This window comes from Dipodomys spectabilis, unplaced genomic scaffold (genome assembly GCF_019054845.1).
Source record: "Dipodomys spectabilis isolate Male_0828 unplaced genomic scaffold, ASM1905484v1 ptg000513l, whole genome shotgun sequence".
In the NCBI taxonomy this organism is placed as follows: Eukaryota; Metazoa; Chordata; class Mammalia; order Rodentia; family Heteromyidae; genus Dipodomys; species Dipodomys spectabilis.
In genome coordinates, this window is record NW_024871190.1 from 82,458 (window position 1) to 103,584 (window position 21,127).

The 21,127-nt window shown below is 41.4% G+C and overlaps 1 pseudogene; it reads left to right on the top strand.

Moving 5' to 3' along the window:
• The first annotated feature begins 20,804 nt into the window (after positions 1–20,804).
• Positions 20,805–20,904, top strand: LOC122099433 (annotated as a pseudogene).
• The last annotated feature ends 223 nt before the right edge of the window (positions 20,905–21,127 follow it).

Here is a 21,127-nt window from a genome sequence, read left to right on the forward strand (position 1 = left end):
TGCCAAATAGAGCTGGATCCACAGGTACCCGCCCCGTGAGCTGCCACCACAGCATGTGTGAGGATGGGAAGTGGGACAAGTGGGAGTCTAAAAACAAAATCTGCTTAATCCACAACCTGCCTGAAGAGTTGCACTTCCATAGTCCAGAGAACAAGCTCCACCATCCATGCAGCCAGGTGTTGGCACATATCCACACCGTCCAGGAGTTGCTCCTGGTATGTAACGGACAGATGTTCATCCTGGATCAACTGTGTCGGGAGAAAGCAAAGGGCATGTGCCAGCTGTCACAGGAGAAGATAGAGAAGAGGAAAGAGCTGCAGGAGCTGCTGTCTCTCTTCTCAAGGGGCTCCAGATGTCGGTCCAGTCTGAGCCCCCGATCTGTGTTGCTGCTTTAGAGGCCTCAGGCTCCTTTGTGGGCAAAATGAGGGAGGAGCAGAAAGGTTTTGAAGAATTGCAACTTGAAGACCATGTGGAAACTGCCAGAGGAGAGGTCGGGGTTCCTTACCCTGTAGAGGACTCTACCACAGAGCACATCCTGCCACAGATGTCCCACATCCAGAGCCACCCACAGCTGGCGAACTCAGGCTTGCAGCACTCTGTCCCTTTTTTCTGTAGGCTGATGGGGATGATGACTCCCTATGTGACATATTGAGTCTCAAAATCCTCGGCAACCATCAGAACTAGGTGGCCAGGTGTCCTTCTCTATGTCTCTATCTGCCTGGTGATGGGAAGGGTAAACTGTGGGCTGCATAGAGCAGAGTCTGCTGGAAGGAGACAAAATTCAAGGGATATCTAATGGCCCATTGGTGACGAGGGAAGAGGCCCATGTTATGCTTATCACAAAGAATAAATTGTTTTCAAAGGGAAACAAATCCTCCACAAAGATTTCTTCTTCCAGTCATAGGGCTTGAACTCAAGGCCTGGTCACTCTCCCTGAGCTCTTTTTGATCAAAACCGGTGCTCTACCAGTTGAGTCCCACCTCTCCTTCCAGCTTTTTCTGTGTGGAATTGAACCCAAGGCTTCAGACATGCTAGGCAAACACTCTACCACTGAGCCACATTCTCAGCTAAGATGATCCCCTGCCCCAAAACACATATAGTCATTACTTAGATAAATTGGAAGTAGGGGCTAGGATGAATATGAAACACAAATCTGGTTCACACAGAAATACTCCACTGCCCCCTCTTTGACACCCTTATTTAAAGTTTCTCTTTTACCTTTGAGGGATGAGAGAGGGAGAGGGGAGTCCTGAGAGAGGAGTACCAAGAACAGTGGCCCCCTGAGCTCCACAGCCTCCCCCACAAATGTAGTCCTCCAGATTCGGATCTTACCTGACTCAATGTGGAGTCTACATTGTCTCCCCACCCCTGCAAGGCTCAGGATGAAATAAATGTCAGCCCTGGACTTAGCCCACACCCAGGGTGGAAACTCCTAGTCCCAGACCGACTTCCACCCCTAACTTCCCTGAGTTTGGCTAGACCCACCACTCACCACAATGTTGGTGGCCATGATCTCATGGACGGATTCCAGGAAGTAGGTCTATTGCAGAAGCAGCAGGGTGAGTATAGAAGAAGGAGGTGGGTGATTGCTCTGGGATCTTCCTCCTCGGAGCCCTCCCATCCAACTAGGGCCATGGTGAACCGAAGCATGCCAAGGTCAGGGGGTGAGACAGATGGAGGAGCACAGGACTAAAGGAGGTAATGCTTTATCTTGGTGCACTTGAAAATTCCAATTATATTCAGCCCATGTCAATCCGAGAGCCAACATGCAATGCCTCTCATTGTTGTTTTCCATGAGTTCTGTCCCTGAGCTCTTTTTCTCAAGGCTGGCATTCTACTACTTGAGCTACAGGGCCACTTCTTGTTTTCTGATGTTTCATCAAAGATAAAAGTCTCATACACTTTCCTGCCCAGGCTGGCTTGTCACCATGATCCTCCAGATCTCAGCTTCTTGAGTAGCTAGGATGACAGGTGTGAACCACCAGTGCCCAGAATGTGATGCCTTTTAAAAGAATCTTGGTGAGTGTGTAAAAGGAGCCCCAAAGGGCTGGGATAGATCACGACCCAATCAAGGAACTGGGATGGGGAATGCCAACTTTCTAGTCATTCTGTTCCCCAAAATTAAAGATGCCAAGTGGTGTTGTATGCATCAAACTCCTAGGCCAACAACCACCAGGCTTAATGCAGAAAAGGTAGAGAATACCTAAAAATTGCAGTGTAGAAATCTCTCATTTTGCATGCACATAGTGTGTGTGTGTGTGTGTGTGTGTGTGTGTGTGTGTGTGTGTGTGTGTACGTGTGTGTGTGTGTGTGTGTACCTGGTCTTGAACTCAGAGCCTAGGTGGTTACCTTTAGCCTGTTTGCACAAAGTTGGTGCTCTACCACTTGAACTATAGTAGCTCCACTTCCCAGCTTTTTGGTGATTCATTGGAGATAAGAGTCTTCCCAGGTTAGCTTTGAATCTTGTTTTATCCTCCAGTGTCTGCCCTGAGGAGCTAGGATTATAGGCATGAGCCACTGGCATCCAGCTGCATGGATGTCTTTTCATAGTCTCTTCTGTTCTAACAGCTATCTACTTGCTCTGGCCTAGATCTCTGGCCTCTACATCAGCTCCCAGCAGCCCCTGACTGTGTGGAGAACATAAAGCTCAAACCTGTCAATGCATCCTATTTCTTTGTCCTCAGGGGAAGGAATGATTCCTCTGAAACCTGGAGGGGTAGAGGTAGGGGTAGAGACAGGTGGGATAGCTGTAGATGGGTGCTCAGCTAGAAGATAGATATCCTGTTTTATCCAAGAAGGAAAGCATGGCCAGATGTTAATGACTCATGCTCTTATATTCCTAGCTCCCTCAGGAGGCTGAGATCTGAGGATTGACATTCAGAGGCTACCCAGCAAAAAATATCTGTGAGACAGTCCTCTCCCAAAATACCACCTGAAAGCTGGAAGAAAAGCTCTGGCTCAAGTGGTACAGTGCTATCCTTGAATGAAAAAAAACTGAAGGACAGAACCCGGGCCCTGAGTTCAAGTCCTACTACCAAGATGCACTCATGGGCATGTGCACACACACACACACACACACACACACACACAAACACACACAGAGGGAGGTGGTAATGATAAGCAGAGCTAGAACTGCGGGCAGTCCTGAAGCATAATCATAGTAAACTCTTAAACAACATCAGTTGTTTCTCCCTAAGTCTTTCTTGGGCTGAGGGATCTGTGCCTCCATCTAAGTACTGGGGAGGAAAGCTGGTTTCTGATCCCTGGGACTACTGGGATATAGCGTTTACTACAAACAGCAGCCAGCCGGCACTGGATTCCTGAGACTACAAGTCTTTCATGAGCCCAACTCAACACCGCCCAAGGTGTGCCTGACAAATGTGCATTCTTGTGATATCCATATGAGTGGGCATTTACTGTTTTACCCCTCCTGGACCAGAACTGTTGTCTGAGACATCGATTTAGTGCTCAGATCCACACTGCTCTCATGATAGATGTCATTCTGATGACCGGGTTGATGACCTCCGTGTCACAAGGGTCGATCCATCTCTGGTACTGTGGCCCACTCTGTATGCAAAGGCCTCCGAGGAGGCTGCTCTAAAGAAGTGTAAGACACCTAGACATTGGGAGACCCTCAGGAACCCCCTGGAAAATACTCTGCTTAGAGCCACAGCATGAGGTCAAAGCAGGCCAGGTATTAGTCATGTAGCTCAAAAACTGGGCCTGGTTTCTCTCCCCAGCTCTTCATCTTACCACTTGAGCCACAGCACCACTTCCGGTTTTCTGGTGGTTCTTGGAGAACAGAGTCTCCCAGACTTTCCTGCCCAGGCTGGCTTTGAATGGCAATCCTCCAATCTCAGCCTCCTGAGGAGCTAGGAGGACATGCATGAGCCACCAGCGCCCAGCTGATCTGGCCTTTCACCACAGTGGAGTAGGAGCTCCTGAAAGCTTTTCTTTATTTTCTCTGTGCCAGTACTGGGGCCTGAAATCAGGGTCTGGCCTGTGGTCTCTTTAGTTTTGCCCTCAAGGCTGGCAATCTACCACTTGAGCCACAGATCCATTTCTGGCTTTTGTTAGTTCATCGGCAAAAATGTCTCACTAACTTTCCTCCCCTGAGCTGGCTTTGATTCACGATCTCTGATCTCAGTGTCCTGAGTAGCTAGGATTTACAGGGGTTAAGCCACTGGTGACACTGGGCTAGAAGCTTTTCTTAAGCAAGCATTCTTCCTTGCATTTGCCCTGACTGCTCCATGCAAAGGAGGCCTGAAGGTCAGGAGCTGTGGAAAATAGGCTTCTGGTCAAAGAAAATGGCTGGGGTCCTTGGTGAGAAGACACGCTAATCTTCCCCTGGACCCCATTCTGCCCTAACTGTGACTCAAGTGTAAATCTTGTCCCAGACTTGAGTGTTCTGCCAGACTTGTCTGAAGCCACAGAACTTTCATTCCACCGACACTACCAGCTCTACAACACACCTCAGGACCTTTGCCCAAGCTGTACTTATTGCCTGAGGCTCTCTGCCTTGTTTCACATCTTAGAGCTCCTGTGGAATTTTGGCACAGGTTATATCACCTCGTGGAGCAAGCCTTTCCTTCCCTTCTCCCCCTTTTAAAAATATATTGACATTTCCCCATTTGTTAGGAAATGGAAAGGCTTGGAAAAAATTATATTAAGTGAAGTAAGCCAGGCCCAAAGAAACATAGGTCCCATGGTTTCCCTTATTTGCAATATCTAGTATAGGTATGAGTCAAGCGGAAAAAGTCAGATAATGTGATGTTAGGAAAACGAACCCTCAAATATGTATTTTAATATTTCTGTTTCTTTCACGCATGTGTTTCTAATGCATTTATAAGATTATTTCTTGGTTGCTTTGTATGTCCCTCCCCCACAGTGTAACCCCCGCTTTCACTATATTTGATGTCAGTATAACATGTGGAGGAGACGGGGACAAACAAGTCGTTTAAGGATTCAGGTGGACCTGTTGCAACAATGAGAAGTACAAAATGTCATGTCAAAACCAGCTTTACAACGTCGTTGGGGGGGGGAGGGAGGATATGATTGGGTGGGGGGGAGGGGGGAGGCTAGGAAGGGAGGTGAAGGGTAAACAAAGGAGGAGGCTGCAATGCTTGGTAAGAAATGTATGCATTATCCTGCCCATGTAATTGTAACCCCTCTGTACAGTATGTTCTCAAATAAAATAAAATAAAATTAAAAAAAATAAAAAAATAAAAATATATTGAGTTCCTACAGATTGAACTTGTGCAGGCTGACTGGAAAATGCTCTATTGTGTTGTTGTTGTTGGTGGTGGTCGTGTCTGTGTGTGTGTGTGTGTGTGTGTGTGTGTGCGTGTGTGCATGCGTGCATGTGCACCCACGCATGTGCATGCATGCAAACACGCATGCCAGTCGTGGGGTTTGAATTCATGGCCTGGACGCTATCCCTGAGATTTTGTGCTCAAGACTAGCACTGTACTACTTGAATCTCAGCTCTACTTCTGGCTTTTGGGGTTTAATTGGAGAAAAGAGCCTCATATATCCGTTCCTGCACGCAATTGGCATCCTCAGATCTCAGCCTCCTCAGTAGTTAAGATTACATGGGTGAGCCCCCAGCACCTGCCCTCTACCTCTTACCCATAATGGCCCTCCTCTGAGTCCCAGAAGAATATGTCTCACTCTGATGACTTTTTTTTTTGTCAATCTTGGGGCTTGAACTCAGGGTCTGGGCATGTTCCTGAGCTGCTTTTTTTCAACACTAGCACTTTTATCACTTAAGCACAGTGTCTCTTTTGGCTTTTTCTCTTTCTGTGGTAGTGAGGAATCGAACTCAGGGCTTTGTGTGTGCTAAGTAAGCACTCTACCAGTAAGACACATTCGCAGACCAAGGCTAATTTCTAAAAGAAGCTATGACGTTGGGATTTATTGGATTACCCATTTTGGCACAGAAATCGCTGACTGTTTCCTATCTTTGTCAGGATTTGGGACCATCCTGAGACTCTGCAATAAGGAATAATGAATGAGTGATGGCCACCAGGCCCCAGAGGTCTAGGCTAACACCTTACAGGGAGATAGAGGAAATGGAGACACAACCTTCGACAACTCCTACAGCCTAGGAACTGTGGTTTCCCTGGAGGCAGTGGCTGGCTGCTAGGTGTTCTGATGGGACATCTCAGCCAGAACATAATGCACCCATTGCACACACTGTAAAGCTGAATTCAGAAATCCTTAACCAAAAGACCACCAGAGGCCACCACCAATGTAAAAGCAAAGTAGTCTTTATTGCGAGCTCAAGCTTGGTCCCCTCAGATTTACATAGCAGCAACCGAGGTTTGCAGCACCTTTTATACACTTTTTAGGGAAGGCAGGGACTTTGCATACACCATAGCGTCTTCTAACAAATCACTACACACTGTGGGAAAATCATAAAACAATTCTATATTATGATTGGCGAACTACAATGTGGGAAAGGACCAGAAAAAAGTTGTTGGTTAGATCAAGGGGGCTGACATACTTTAAACTGGTTGGCTTGTACCACAGGGAAGTCTCAAGAGGATATGTGCTAAACTGCAGGGTGTCTGGTTTAGATAATGGTCACCAGACCACAGAAGGGGCTGTTTTGGAGTTTCTGATACCTTGACATCCTGCCTCAAGCAAACACCATGTGTTTCCCCAAATTGTCTGTGCAAGGCTATTTCAGATATCTCCACATCCTGGCATCTAGTGTTCCCAGGACTGTCTGTGGCTGGAATAGGTCAAGGGTGGCAGAACTGAGTTGGGGTCTTCAGTAAAATAGAGTTGCAAAGGTTCCTCAACACCAGTTGCACACACCAGCCCAGGCAAAGCCTTCGTGGCTTCAGTTCTTACATGGCAGGAAAGGATGCTTTGTTCAAGCTGCAGACTTAGTACTCTCTGAGGGCTTCTTCCAGCTTGCCCAGGTTGGGGGGCTGGGCATGGGCAACCTGCTGAAAGCTCATCATCCAGGCCCTGTCGCTGAGCTCCTTTTGCTCAATGGTAGTGCTCTGCAACTTGAACCACTCAGTGATTTTGTTTGTTTATTTCTTTTGTTTTCCTGTGATCTCTTAAGAAATACAAGTGTCGCGGACTTTCCTGCCCAAGCTGCATTCAAATTGGCATCTCAGCCTTCTGAGGAGCTAGGATCACAGGAAGGAACCACTGACAACCTGGCTTACTTTTCTTCTTGTTCTTTTTTTCGTGACAATCTGAAATCTTAACGTGTCATTCCAATGGTTTGCATTCCAAGAAAACTTCCCAGGCCTGGAATTCGAATGCTAGGACTGGCACCCACAAATAGAGGGAGATCCTGCAAACTCATTCCTATTCATTTGAATGCTAATGGAATGTTATAAAAGTAATAAGTAAATTTGAAATTAATTCATGATTCTATTTTAGAATGTGACACAAAAATTATTGAATTTATATCTTCCATTCTAGCACCATGGTATGATTAAGGATATTGACTGATATTTTATTAATGCTTTTGTAAGTATTCAACGATGATTCTTCATTAAATGGAGGCATAATTTAATAACTAATAATTGGTAATTATATATATAACTTAATAATATAATATTCCCTCTGTATATATATACACACATATATGTATGTATATATATATATACATATATATACATGTATATACATGTACATATATATATATATATATATATATATATATATATTTGGCACTACTGTGGCTTGATTATAGGTCCTCAGAACTTCCTGGCAGCTCAGTTTGCTGGAGGCTGGTGTGCTAAGACTGTGAACCATTTATGAATTGGGCATTGTAGGCTGTGAGTTGAAATCCCCGCATGGCCAAAAATTAATTCATGGAGTAAGAAGCCAATTTTGACAAATTTTTTTCCTTCTCTGTGAAAGTCCTGGGTCTCAGTATATGTGATATGATATAATAAAATAAATGTTATATGTACAATAATACTAAATAAATAAGGGTAATAAATATCATATGGAGTAAACCCATATGACATAGATCTAATATATGACTATTATATTTTATAGTGCTGGGGCTTCAATTCAGGCCCTGGGAACTTGTCTGAATTGCTTGTCTTCGAGGACGGTGATCTTCCCCTTCACCCACAGTGCCTCAGAATTCCCCAGACCCTGAGTTTAAATCCCAGGCCTGCAAGAAAAATGGGGCAAATTCCAAGCCATGATGATGATGATGATGATGATGATGATGATGATGTTTTGGGTCAACCACCGGGCTTGAACTCAGGTCTTGGTATCTCTGCCACAGCCGATCCTTGGATCCCAGGTCCCGAGTTCAAATTTCGGGGCTGGCAAAAATAAAAATAAAAACGAGAAGGATAAAACTGAGAAGTTCAAGGAGGTGGTTTTACTTTCTTTTTTCATTGCATTGTGACCATCCTGGGTCTAAATGACAATGCCCAGAAAGTGTACATGACCTTACATTGCTGATATTTGGATGACTATTAGGGAAGCCAAGCCGAAACCGGCAACTTAAGCCTGGAAATCGAATCCTGGACTGCCGGGATGGCAGGAGATTCTAAGAAACAATTTCCAATATATATTTGTGTGAATGGAATTTTGTAAAAGTAACAATTACCTTAGTAGTTAGTGTACGATTATATTATAAAATTATACACAATTATACAACTTTGAATAATTTTCAATTAATATTTTATTATGTATTCAATCATGATGCTTAAAAAAGGAAGGAATAATTTAATTGCCAATAATTGGTTGTAATATTGTATATGCAATTTCATAATATAGAGACATCTCACCTTATATACATCTATCCATCTATCTATCTATCTATCTATCTATCTATCTATCTATCTATCTATCTATCTGCAAGTCTAAACATTTATCTTTTTATACACTTGTCACTAATGGGGCTGAGTGATAGAGTGCTCGCCTAGTACGTACAAAGCCCTCGTTTCGATTCCTCACTACTGTGTGCATTGGAAAATCCAGAAGTTGTGCTGTCGCTCAAACAGTTGAGCACTAACTTTGAGCATAAAAGATTAGGGACTGTGTCTAGACCCTTCCTCAAGACCCATGACTGGCACCAAAACAAAAAATAAAAAGGAAAATATAGAATGTTCTGACTGCAACTATATAAGAATAGGGCTGCAAATGCCTCATCACAGAGCAAGGAGGGAGTCTAGTGCTGACAGCTGCCGTCTAACCTGACTTAGCCAGAGGTGAACCACTGCAACCCATCTCCACAGAACCGGATGCTGCTGGCTTACTTACCCCTGTCATCCAAGATACTCAGGGACTGAGATCTGACACTGGTGGGTTTAAAACCAGGCCCTGTCAGGATGTCTGTGAAACTCTGAGTTGTGGCTCAAAGTGGTAGAGCTCTAGTCTTGAGCAAAAAATCTTAGGACAGTACCCCCAAACTGTCAGTGCAATTCCATGGCTGATGCCCTCTCTCCAAAACCCCATCCCTCTAAAATCTAAATTTGGACTGTTTGTGAGGTGTTTCTGAAAGAATGGTGATACTGATGAAAGCACCTTAATTTAATGACAGCATGTGGGATACAGCTATGTGATCAGTCCTTCATGAGATATTGTGTGTTGAGTCATTCACGTGGTGCATTTTTTCATCTGGTTCTTGTAAGAGGTCCACAAGTAAGATGATGATTTGCCCCTGTCAGGGCCAAAATTATGTATGTACCTATCTCTAGTGAGTTGTCTCTTGCAGACAATTTTTTTGGCTTAAGTTTCTCAGTCATGAACCTTGAACTCAGGACCTAGCCACTGACACTTACCTGTTGGGATCATGGCTAGTGCCCTATCATGTGAAGCCAAGGAACACCTTGCAACAGAGTGTTAGGGTCTAGGCGTATAGTAGCTAAGGACTGTCATCCTGCCTACTCAGGAAGCTGAGATCTGACGATCTGGGTTCAAAACTATCCCAGACACAAATGGTCCCATGAGACTTTTATCTCCTATTCACCATTTAGAAACTTGAAGTGGAAGCCTCGCGCCTGTCATACAAGCTACTCAGGTGGCAGAGAGCTGAGGATCACGGGTCCAAAACCAGCCTGGGCAGAAAATTCCTTGAGATGCTTCTCTCCAGTGACCCACCAAAAACCAGAAGGGGTGCTGTAGCTCAAGCAATTGGCTTTAGTTGAAGAGCTCAAGGACAGCACCCAGGCCTAGATTTCAATTCTTCCAACTTCCAAGAAAAGAAAGAAAGAAACCTGCAGTGGTGTACTGAGAATGTGTCTTATGGGTAGAGTGTTTTGCATGTATGAATCCCTGGGTTTGATTCCTTAGTACCGCATCACTAGAAAAACGCCTGAAGTGGCTGTGTGGCTCAAGTGGTAGAATGCTATCCTCGTACAGGAGAAACTCAAGTACTGTGCTCAGGTTCTGAGTTCAAGCTCCAGGACAAGTGAATGAACACACATACATGTACACACACACACACACACACACACACACACACACACACACAAACACACACACTGATGCCAGAAGTGAAGCTGTGACACCAAATGGTAAAGCACTGAGCTTCTGTTCTGAGCTCATGGTAAGCACCCAGGTGCCTGAGATCCTTTTACACAAGGTAGCATTTTATTGTGCCTTAATCCATGATACATCAGTAAATTGAGGCATAATTTAATACCTAATACCTAATAATTTAACAATAATTTAATACCTAATAATTATTAGTAATATATTACATGTAATTTAATAATATACAGACATCTCACATTCTATCAATATATTTATATGTTTAAATATACAGTGGGATATATATATATATATATATGTATATATATATATATATATATATATATACATCTCTCTCTAAATATATACATCTATATATTTATTTGCAGCAATTTACAAATCTACCTATTTATATATTGGCCACTCCTGGGGCTAGAACTCAGGTCCTGGGAACTGCCTGGCAGTGAATTTGTTTGAGACTGCTGTGCTTACAATGACACCTTGATTAATTGGGCATTCCATACCCTGAGTTTAAATCCCAGCAGTGCCGAAGACAATAGATGAGTAAGAAGCCAATATTGTCCTGTTTTCCTTTGTGTGGAAATATTGTGTCCTAGGTACAATATGTAATATCTATGCAAATACATATATATGATACACATTATACATGTATATAAATATTATTTTTGCCTGTTCTGGGGCTGGAATTCACACCCTGGGAAATGCTGCTGAATTTTTTTCTTCCAGGAGGTTAGCTTCCACTTCATCCACAGCAAAATAGAGTTACCCAGTCCCTGAGTTCAAATCCCAGGTCTGGCAGATAAAATGGCCCAAATTCCTAGCCAGGACCTTAACTTTATTGGTGGTGCAGGCATGGGGCTTGAATTCAGGTCCTCACAACTCTGCCTCAGCCTTGATTACCCTAGGCTGGGGTGCAGGTTTTACACCCACAGATGATCCAAGGATCCTAGGACCAGAGTTCAACTCCCAGCTTTGGCAAAAAAAAACAAACCAACCAAGATGGAAGAGGAAAAACCAGGAAGTTTTTCACAACAGTTTTACCTTTGTTTCCTTAGCACTGTGACCATCCTGGGTTTTAATGACTTGGCTTGAAAATTGTACAAGACCTTGCATGGTCGAAGGCTGGTGGGCTGTCAGTGAAGCCTGAGCCCAACCTAGAAACCTAGGCCCTGAGTTCGATCCTGGGACTGCCACCTACAGGGCTGAAGATCCTAGAGAACTCGTTCCTATCTATAGGAACAATAATAGAATGTTTGTAATGTACTAATTAAATTACTAATTAGCTAGTCATTCTAGCATAAGATTGTATGAAATAAATATAGGTCATTGATTAATTTAATTAATACTTTATTAAGTTTCCTACCGTGATTAATTAATGGAGGCATAATTTTAGACTAAATAATTGGTAGTAATAGAATATATAAAAATAAGATATGGGCATCACACTTTATATAGAATTATACATTAGAATCTACATAAATGTCTATCTGTCTCTGTATAAATTTATTTATAGATACATATACATATGTAAATACACACACACACACACACACACACACACACACACACACACACTTGAATCTACACATCTATCTGTTTATATATTGACCACTCCTAGGGCTTGATCTCAGGTCTTCAAATTTGCCCTACATCTTCATTTGAATCAGACTGGTGTGCTAACATTGACCCATTCATGAAGTGAGCCTTCTAGGCCCGAAGTTCAAATCACAGAACTGCCCAAAACTTAATCCTGGTGGAAGAAGCCAATTGTCCCACTTGTTTTCCTTATCAGTGAAAGTCTGGGTCTAAGGAATGATGTATAATACATAAGCAAATCTGTGTCCTATGTAATAGGATGTAAAAAATGTTATACATGTAATCATACTCTCTAAAATATATAATAAATAAATAAAACACAAAATAAAATGAATAACTACACTAACTGCCATATGCAGTAAACATGTGTATGTAAATATAAATCATGTATTTAAAATGTATACGAATATTATTTTTTGGAGTGCTAGGGCTTGAATTCAGCCCCTGGGATCAGGCCTGAATTTCTTGACTTCCAGCTCGGTGATCTTCACCTTCCCCCACCTTGCTGCAGATTGACCAAAACCCTGAGTTCAAATCCCAGGCCTGGCAGAAAAATGGCCTGAATTCCAAGCCAAGGAGCTTCATAATTTTTAAAATATTTTTAATGTATGTCTGTATCTGTCTGTCTGTATGTGTGTGTATATTTTTATTTTGTCAAGGACAGGGCTTGAACTCAGGGCATGGCAATTCTGTCTCAGCTTTGATCACTCTACACTGGGTTGCAGCCACTGGACACACAGCCGAACCTGGGTCCCCAAAGGCTGACAAGAAAAAAAAAACACCCGGCAACATTTTTCTTTTCAAGGTGATCATCCTGGGTCTGAATGACACAGCTGAAAAGTGTTTGTAACCTGGCATTGCTGAAGTCTGATGGTCTTCCAGGGAAGCCATAGGCCAACACGGCAAAATAGGCTCTGTGTTCGAAGCCCAGTCCTGACCCTTACCAATGGAGGGAGATCCTAAGAGTCTCGTTCCTATTCACAGGAATACCGATGGAAATTAATGTCAAGGTTGAATTTGTTGTTCTGAATGATACTATTTTAAAATTAGAGACTGATTTTAGGAGGCTGATGGATTTTAATGAATATTTTTGACACATTAAGAGAATACTATTAATTATATGGATGCAATAGTTTAGGGACAGTGGTTAATTTAATTAATTATTCATTAAGTATGAAAACAATAATATTAATTACATGGAGGCATAATAATTACCCAAAAATTGGTAGGAATATAGCCTATATAACTAAATAATGTATCGACATCTTTGGCACTCTATAAATATCTATATCTATTTGTGTACTACTTTCTGCATGTCAGTCTGTTCTTATTTTGTCAAACCTTGGGGCTTAATCTCAGGCACTGGGAACTGCTTGTCAGCTCCATATGCCACAGGCTGGTGTGTTGACACTCACCCATTCATGATTTGGGCTTTGTGGCTGTGAGTTCAGATGCCAGCACTCACAAAAATTGAATTGTGCAGTAAGAAGCCCATGGTGACATGTTTTCCTTTTCTGTAAAAGTCCTGGGTGTCAGGTATGAAGTTCATACATAGGCATATCTATATCCTATGTAATAAATGCTGTAAAAATTCCATGCATAATAGCAGTCGATAAAATAAATTGCAAATGAATAAAATAAAAATATAAAATGAATAACTACACTAAGCACAATTTGGAGTCAACATACGGGGCAGGATGTCAGGGACTGGGGACCGCCTGGCAGCTGATTTGGCTAGAGGCTGCTGTGCTGGCAGTAAACCATTCATGAAATGAGCCTTTTAGGCCGTGAGTTTAGATTCCAGCACTGCCAAAAATGTAATCTTGGAGTGAGAAGCCGAGTGTGACACATGATTTCCTTTTCTGTGAAAGTGCTCAGTGTTAGGTAGGATGTTTAATTTGTGTGCAAATCTATAAGCTATGTAATAGGATGTAATAAAGATAAAAATGTCATAGGTGGAAGAATTGTCACTATGATAAACATTGAATTAGTAGTGAATCATTCTAGGATAAAATTAGACACAATAAGTATAGGAAGTACATTAAGTTTAATTAATATTTTATTAAGCATTAACAGAATAAAAATTACATGGAGACATAATTAAATACCTAATAATTGGTAGTAACACATGATGCATAATTCAATAATATATAGACATCTGTCTCATTCTATGAAATATTAATTATATGTATGGATATATGTACATATATGATAAACAATACTGATATTGAGTAATTATTAATTGATGCTTTATTAGTTGTTAACTGGGACACATCATTAAATGGAGATATAATTTAATACCTAAGTATTGGTACTAATATTATCTATAATTTAATAATATGCAGACATCTCTCTTTGTGTCTACAATATTTATATACAGAAATCTCTATCTATTTATAACTTGTTCACTCCTGGGGCTCGGTGGTTCAGTGATCACCTAGAAATCATGAAGCCCTGTGTTCAATTCCTCAGTGCCACATAAATAGAAAAACAGGAAGTTCTGCTATCTTTCAACCAATTGAGTGCTAGCCTTGAGCACAAATGCTTAGGGAGAGTTTATAAGCTCTTACTCAAGCCCCAGGACTGCCACCAAAAAAGGGTAGGATGTTCTAACTGCAATTATAGAAGGACATAACTTCAAATACCTCATTACAGAGCAAGCTAGGTGTGTGGTGCTTACAGCTGCCACCTAACCTGACTTAGGCACATGTAAACCACTGCAACCCAGCTCCATGGGTTACCCATGTCATCCTGGCTTATGCCCATCATCTTAGCTGCTCAGGGTGTTTAAACCCCAGTCCTGGAAGGATGTCTATAAGACTCTTCAAAATATGGCTCTAAGTCATAGAGCTCTAGCCTTGAGCAAATATCATTAGAACAGTATCCCCATGCTTTCAGTTCAAGCCCCATGTCTACCTCCCCCAAGTAAAAAACCACCCCATTAAACCATTAGATGTGAACTTGTATGGTTTGTGAAATTTTCCTTAAAGAACGGTGATATTGATGAAAGCACCCAAATTTTAATGACAGCTTGTGGAACAGAGCTATGTGCTGAGTCTTCACAGGGTGCAGTGTGCTGAGTCCTGCATTGGGTGCTAAGTCTTTCACAAGATGCTGTGTGCTGAGTCCTGCAAAGAGTGACATGTACTGTGTCCTTCACAGGGTGCATTCTTACATCGTGCCCTTGTAAGGGATCCACAACTGAGATGATTATGCAGACAAGAATATTGAGTCTCAGATATGCTCCCATGGCAAGTACAAAATTATGTATTACTGAAGACTAGTGAGTTGTCTTCTGTGGACAAATGTTTTCTTTTTTTCTGTCATGATCCTTGAACTCGGGTTCTAGGTGCTGACCCTTACCTCTAGGGCTCATGGCTAACACTTCACCACTTGGAACCATGGACCCCCTTGCAGCAGAAGCCAAGCCCAAGGGGTCAGTAGCTGGTCTGTCATCCCGCCTTCTCAGGAACCTGAAATCTGAAGATCTGGGTTCCAAAATATCCCAGACACAAAATGTCCCATGAGACTATTATCTCCAATTCACCACTAAGAACCTGAAGTGGAAGCAGGGTGCTTTCCTTATGCTGGTAATCCTAGCTACTCAGGCGAATGAGATCTGAGGATCATGGTTCGAATCAAGCCTGGGCAGGAAAGTCTTTGAGACACTTAGCTCCAATGAACCACCAGAAAACCTGAAGTGGCGTTGTGGCTCAAGTGGTAGATCACAAGACTTGAGCTGAAGAGTTCAAGGAAAGCACCCAGGCCCAGACTTCAACTCCTACAACTGACAACAACAACAACAAAAGACAGAAAACACTAACAAATCTGAGGTAGAGGTCTGGGAAAGTGCATTAGGGATAGAGTGTTTTGCATCTATGAAACCCTAGGCTTGATTTCTCAGGACCATATCATTAGGAAAAACCCTGAAGTGGCTCTGTGGCTCCAGTGGGAGAAGGCTATCCTTCTACAATAGAAACTAGGTACAGTGCTCAGGTCCTGAGTTCAAGCTCCAGGACTCATGTATGTGTGTTCGTGCACACATACCCCCATCCCCCCACAAGCACCCCCACACAAACACACACACTCACAGACCAGAAGTGATGTTGTTACAAAAAATGGAAAAGCACTGGGCTTCTGCACTGTGCTCCTGCTCAGCACAAAGGCCTTGTGATCAAAACCTAGCCACCCAAGGCCCAACAAGGAGAGGTCAAAGGTTTCAAAACCTGATGAGCTTCACCAGCCCTAGATGACAGGAAGCTTTGTGATATCCAACATGTGCTTGGATTTCCCAAACCTAGGAGAGGCATCATAGGCCCATCATTGCTCCAATGAAACATTTCATTAGATTCAGTGCCCTAGTTGTCTGCCAGAAGTACTCCTGAATTATATTGAGCACTTTATCTGAACACAAAAACAGAGTCTCACAAAGGCAGGATAAGTACACATAACTTTATCTGCCATGGAAAGTGGCACAAATGAAAACTTGTTGTTAAAACAGAGCACTGGGGAGAGAGATAGCTTGGGGTACAAAGATACCCTTTTCTCCTGACCTTCAGAGCACGCCCACATTCATCCTCACTAACTGGCTCAGGTGGAATTGTTTGTTACCAAGCTGTACAGGAGTGAGGCCTTTTGTCTGCCTATCCACACAATGTGAGAGACTTCTTCCAGCAGGCCTGGGATGCAGAGAAACCCTCAGGTTACACTGGGAATAGTGATGAGTTCCCAGGAACATGCACTGTCTTGAAAGAAGTCTCTGTGTTATGAAATTATTGTATTGAATACAAATTTCCTAGCTTGGTGCCATTCATCATAGCTATTCTATAGCTTCACCTATAGGAATACATCCATACATAGACAATGACATGGAAGTACAGGATCTTTTTGAGGGGGCAGGTCCTGAGGTTGAACTATGAGCCTAGGCATTGTCCCTGAGCTCCTTTTGCTCAAGGGTAGTACATGAAGCTTGAGTCATACCCTCAATTCTGTTTTTTTTTTGTGATCTCTTAGAAGTAACAGTGTCATAGACTTTCCTACACTGGCTGGATTCAAGCTAAGATTCTCTCCATCTCAGCATCCTAAGGAGGTGGGATTACAATCAGCAGCCATTGACATATTCTTTCCTTTCTTATTCATTTTTTAATCTGGACAATCTGACTTCTTAGCAGAGTCATTCCAATGGTTTGAAGTAATAAGTAAACTACCCAATGTTTATTATAGTTGCTTTCTCTCCTCATCTTCTTCTCTGGTCACAGGTTTGAGGCCAAACGTGAGAAATGAGTGTCACAGTATTTTGGAGCAAATATCCACAGGATATGCCAATTCTGTCACTTAGCATTGAGCTAGAATTTACTGTCTCAGGATGAGAGGACCGAAATCTGGAGTGATCCTCATACTGTCTGCATTGCTCCTTTTGCCTATGAAATGATCTAATCATTATGAATGTTTTGTGTCTCCAACTTTAAGTATCTAGAACACACTAGAAGCATCTTTGTGTTTCTGTTTTTCTCTAGTACCTCTCGAGATTTAGACTAAGGATTTGTGTGAAGCAGCTCCTCTGCGAATCCCTGAGAAAAGCCACTTGAAGCCTCTTCAGGAGATCGCCATTCAAAGCCAGCTGAGCAGGAAACTTGGTGAGACTCTTATCTACAATAAACCACCAGTGAACCAGAAGTGGAGCAGTGGCCCAGAGGGTAGAGCTCCAGCTTTGAGAGAGAAAGCTGAGCAGGACGTACAAGCCAGACCATGCAGGAAAGCCTGGGAGTTGATTATGTCCAATTAACGACCAGATAGCTCTTCAATTACTTTCTGTTGGCATGTTGCATGGGCCTAGGTGAGAAGTCTTGCCCCTGTTATCTGATGATACAGGTAACTGGGACCTGAGATCCTAGGACCCATGGGTCCTACAGAAGAGAAGTATTTTTTAGACATCATATCAGCAAAATTTGGGCATAATCACTGGAATGCTTCAGAAATATGGAGAAAAACAGTATGGGACCAGCGAGTTAAAACAATAAACAGAGCAGCAGAATAAAATCCCATATAGATTAGAGGAAAACAACACTCAGTTTTTGCTATGTGAATTCAGAAGGCCATGTACACTTAGAAGGTATCACAAGTTTGTACCTAAAATATTGCATTGATACATTTTATATTCTGATATGTATTCTAAACCTAATTATTTATATTCTAATTGTATTGATTGGAATAAATATCAATTTATTTGTCAAATTATCAAATAATTCTAGTAACTTTCATAGTGTGAAATATAAAATCATCACATATAAATGTAAAATATATAACTATATATAATATAATGAAAAGGCTCATGTTTTGCATTGTTCTGTTGGGGTTAGGGTATCAAAGGCAACTCTGTTTTAAAGTATTATTCCATTATCTCTACCTCAGTGCTTGGTAGAGTTAAACCTAAAGCTTTACCATTTGTAGATTTACAGCCTGGATGCAAGAGGAAACACTGTGGTTAAAACATTAGCAATTTAGGGAGGTTGAGCTTTTCTTCATGTGTCTATTGGCCATTCTTCTTTCTTCTTCAAAGAAGTTTCTCTTTAAGTCTTTAGCCCACTTATTTATTGGACAGTTGTTTCTTTGAGTATTTGTTGTTGGGGATTTAATTTTTTGAGTTCCAAGTATATTTTAGATATGAGACCCGTGTCCGTTGTATGGCTAGTGAAGATCTTCTCACAATCCGTGGGCTTTCTATTGATCTTGCTAGCTATGTCCTTTGCCATGCGGAAGCTCTGCAACTTCATGCAATCCCATTTGTCCAACCTTTCTTTGATTTGTTGTGTTTCCGGGTCTCTATTAAGAAATTTTCGGCCTGCGCCAAGGATACCTAGGGTTTCTCCTATTCCATCCTGTAATGTTTTCAGAGTGTCTGCTTTGACTCCGAAGTCTTTGATCCATTTGGAGTTGATTCTGGTGTAGGGTGATAATGCAAATCAAGACAACATTGAGATACCACCTCACCCCAGTTAGAATGGCAAAAATGAAGAACTCTAATAACAACAGATGCTGGAGGGGATGTGGACAGAAAAGAATCTTACTGCATTGTTGGTGGGAGTGTAAACCTGTTCAACCACTTCTCAAAAATCTTCACATACAGCTCCCCTATGACCCAGCAATCCCACTTTTGGGCATTTACCCAAATGTTTACAAACAAGACCACACGATAGCTATCAGCACACCTATGTTTATTGCAGAATTATTTACCATAGCTAAGATATGTAACCAATCCAGATGCCCCTCAGTACATGAATGGATCAAGAAAATGTGGTATATATACACAATGGAATTCTATGCCTCCATCAGAAAGAATGGCATTACCCCATTTGTTAGGAAATGGAAAGACGTGGAAAAAATTATATTAAGTGAAGTAAGCCAGGACCACAGATACCTAGGTCCCATGGTTTCTCTTATTTGCAATATCTAGTATATGTATGAGTCAAGCAGAAAAGATCAGATAATGTGATGTTAGGAAAATGAATCCTTAGATATGTATTTAAATGTTTTTTTTCTTTCATGCATTTGTTTCTAACGCACTTATAAGATTATCTTTTTGTTGCTTTGTATGTCCCTCCCCCACATTATAACCCCTGCTTTCACTATATTTGATGTCGGTATAATTTGTGAAGGAGAAGGGGAAAAACAAGTCGTTTAAGGATACAGGTGGACCTGTTGCAACAATGAGAAGTACAAGTTGTCATGTCAAAAACGAGCTTTATAACTTTGGTTGGGAGGAGGATTGGGTGGGGGTCGGGGGGAGGCTGGGAAGGGATGTGAAGGGTAACAAAGGAGGAGGTTGCAATACTTGATAAAAAATGTACTCATTATCTTGCCCATGTAATGTTACCCCTCTGTACATTTTGTTCACAATAAAACTAATAATAAAAATAAAAATAATAAAAATAATAAAAAACATTACCAATTTAAGGCCTAATAATGAAGAGAAATATATGGACTTCTCTTGCAACTATGAAAATATTTGGTGATAAAATGGCAGTAGTGTAAGTTCCTGCCTTTTTGGAAGGTAGACAGGCCAAGACATTAGGTAATCATGAATATGAACAATTTTTCACTTTCTTGGTTTTAGCTACATTTGAAATGGTAGGTATCATAAACAATCATATTTTGATAAAATGCCTTCTAGTATGAACAGTTCTGGCTGAACTGTTCATCTCTCTAATGATCCCTTGTAACTAAGATTAGATTTGTTCCACTAATACAATCTATGCTGTCAGAGTAAGATATTCTGGTTGGTCTATTCTTACATGGAAGAAGGGTAAAGGGTCAGGTAGGCATTTGTGCCAGTAAGACCTCATTTGGGAAAATCTCAGCTCCATATGTTTAGAAGTAGCTCTTAAACAAGGCTTACTTTGAATTCATTGGCTCCACAGATCTAACACAGTTGGATAAATAAGTACTTGAAAAAGCCATCTCCTTTGGACTTAGCTATTAATACTTGAAAGTTTGATCAAATTCTAAGTGAAAAAGACTTAAAATAGTCATTGACAAAAAAATTGCAAATGTGAGCAATCAACTGAACAACATATTTTTTTCAACTATTCACAGAATTTTAGGGAAATAAGATTAATAGCATTTTTAGGAACAATAAGGTTTCCTTGTTACAAATAGGCACCTAAGCATATAAGCCTGTATAAATATTTCATCATTAGCTACTAAAATTTAGAGGATACTACATTCTTCAGCAGCTTGTATACCAAAATTACAACAATACAGAGATTAACATGGCACTTGTACAAGGATGATATGAAAATTTGTGAATTATTCAAAATTTTTCATTCTTCAGATGCAAGAAATGAAAAACAGCTATTAAAAAGTTGATTACAAAATTACAAGTGTAACAACACATCTAATTCATATAATTAAAAGTTACTTTGACATCAGTGTATTAAATGTTCACCTTAGAAAAGCCTTTACATAGCATAACCTTTACACAACTTTTGAAATTAGACAACATTGTTGTTTTATCCCAAAGAAATATAATACTAAAAGGACCTAG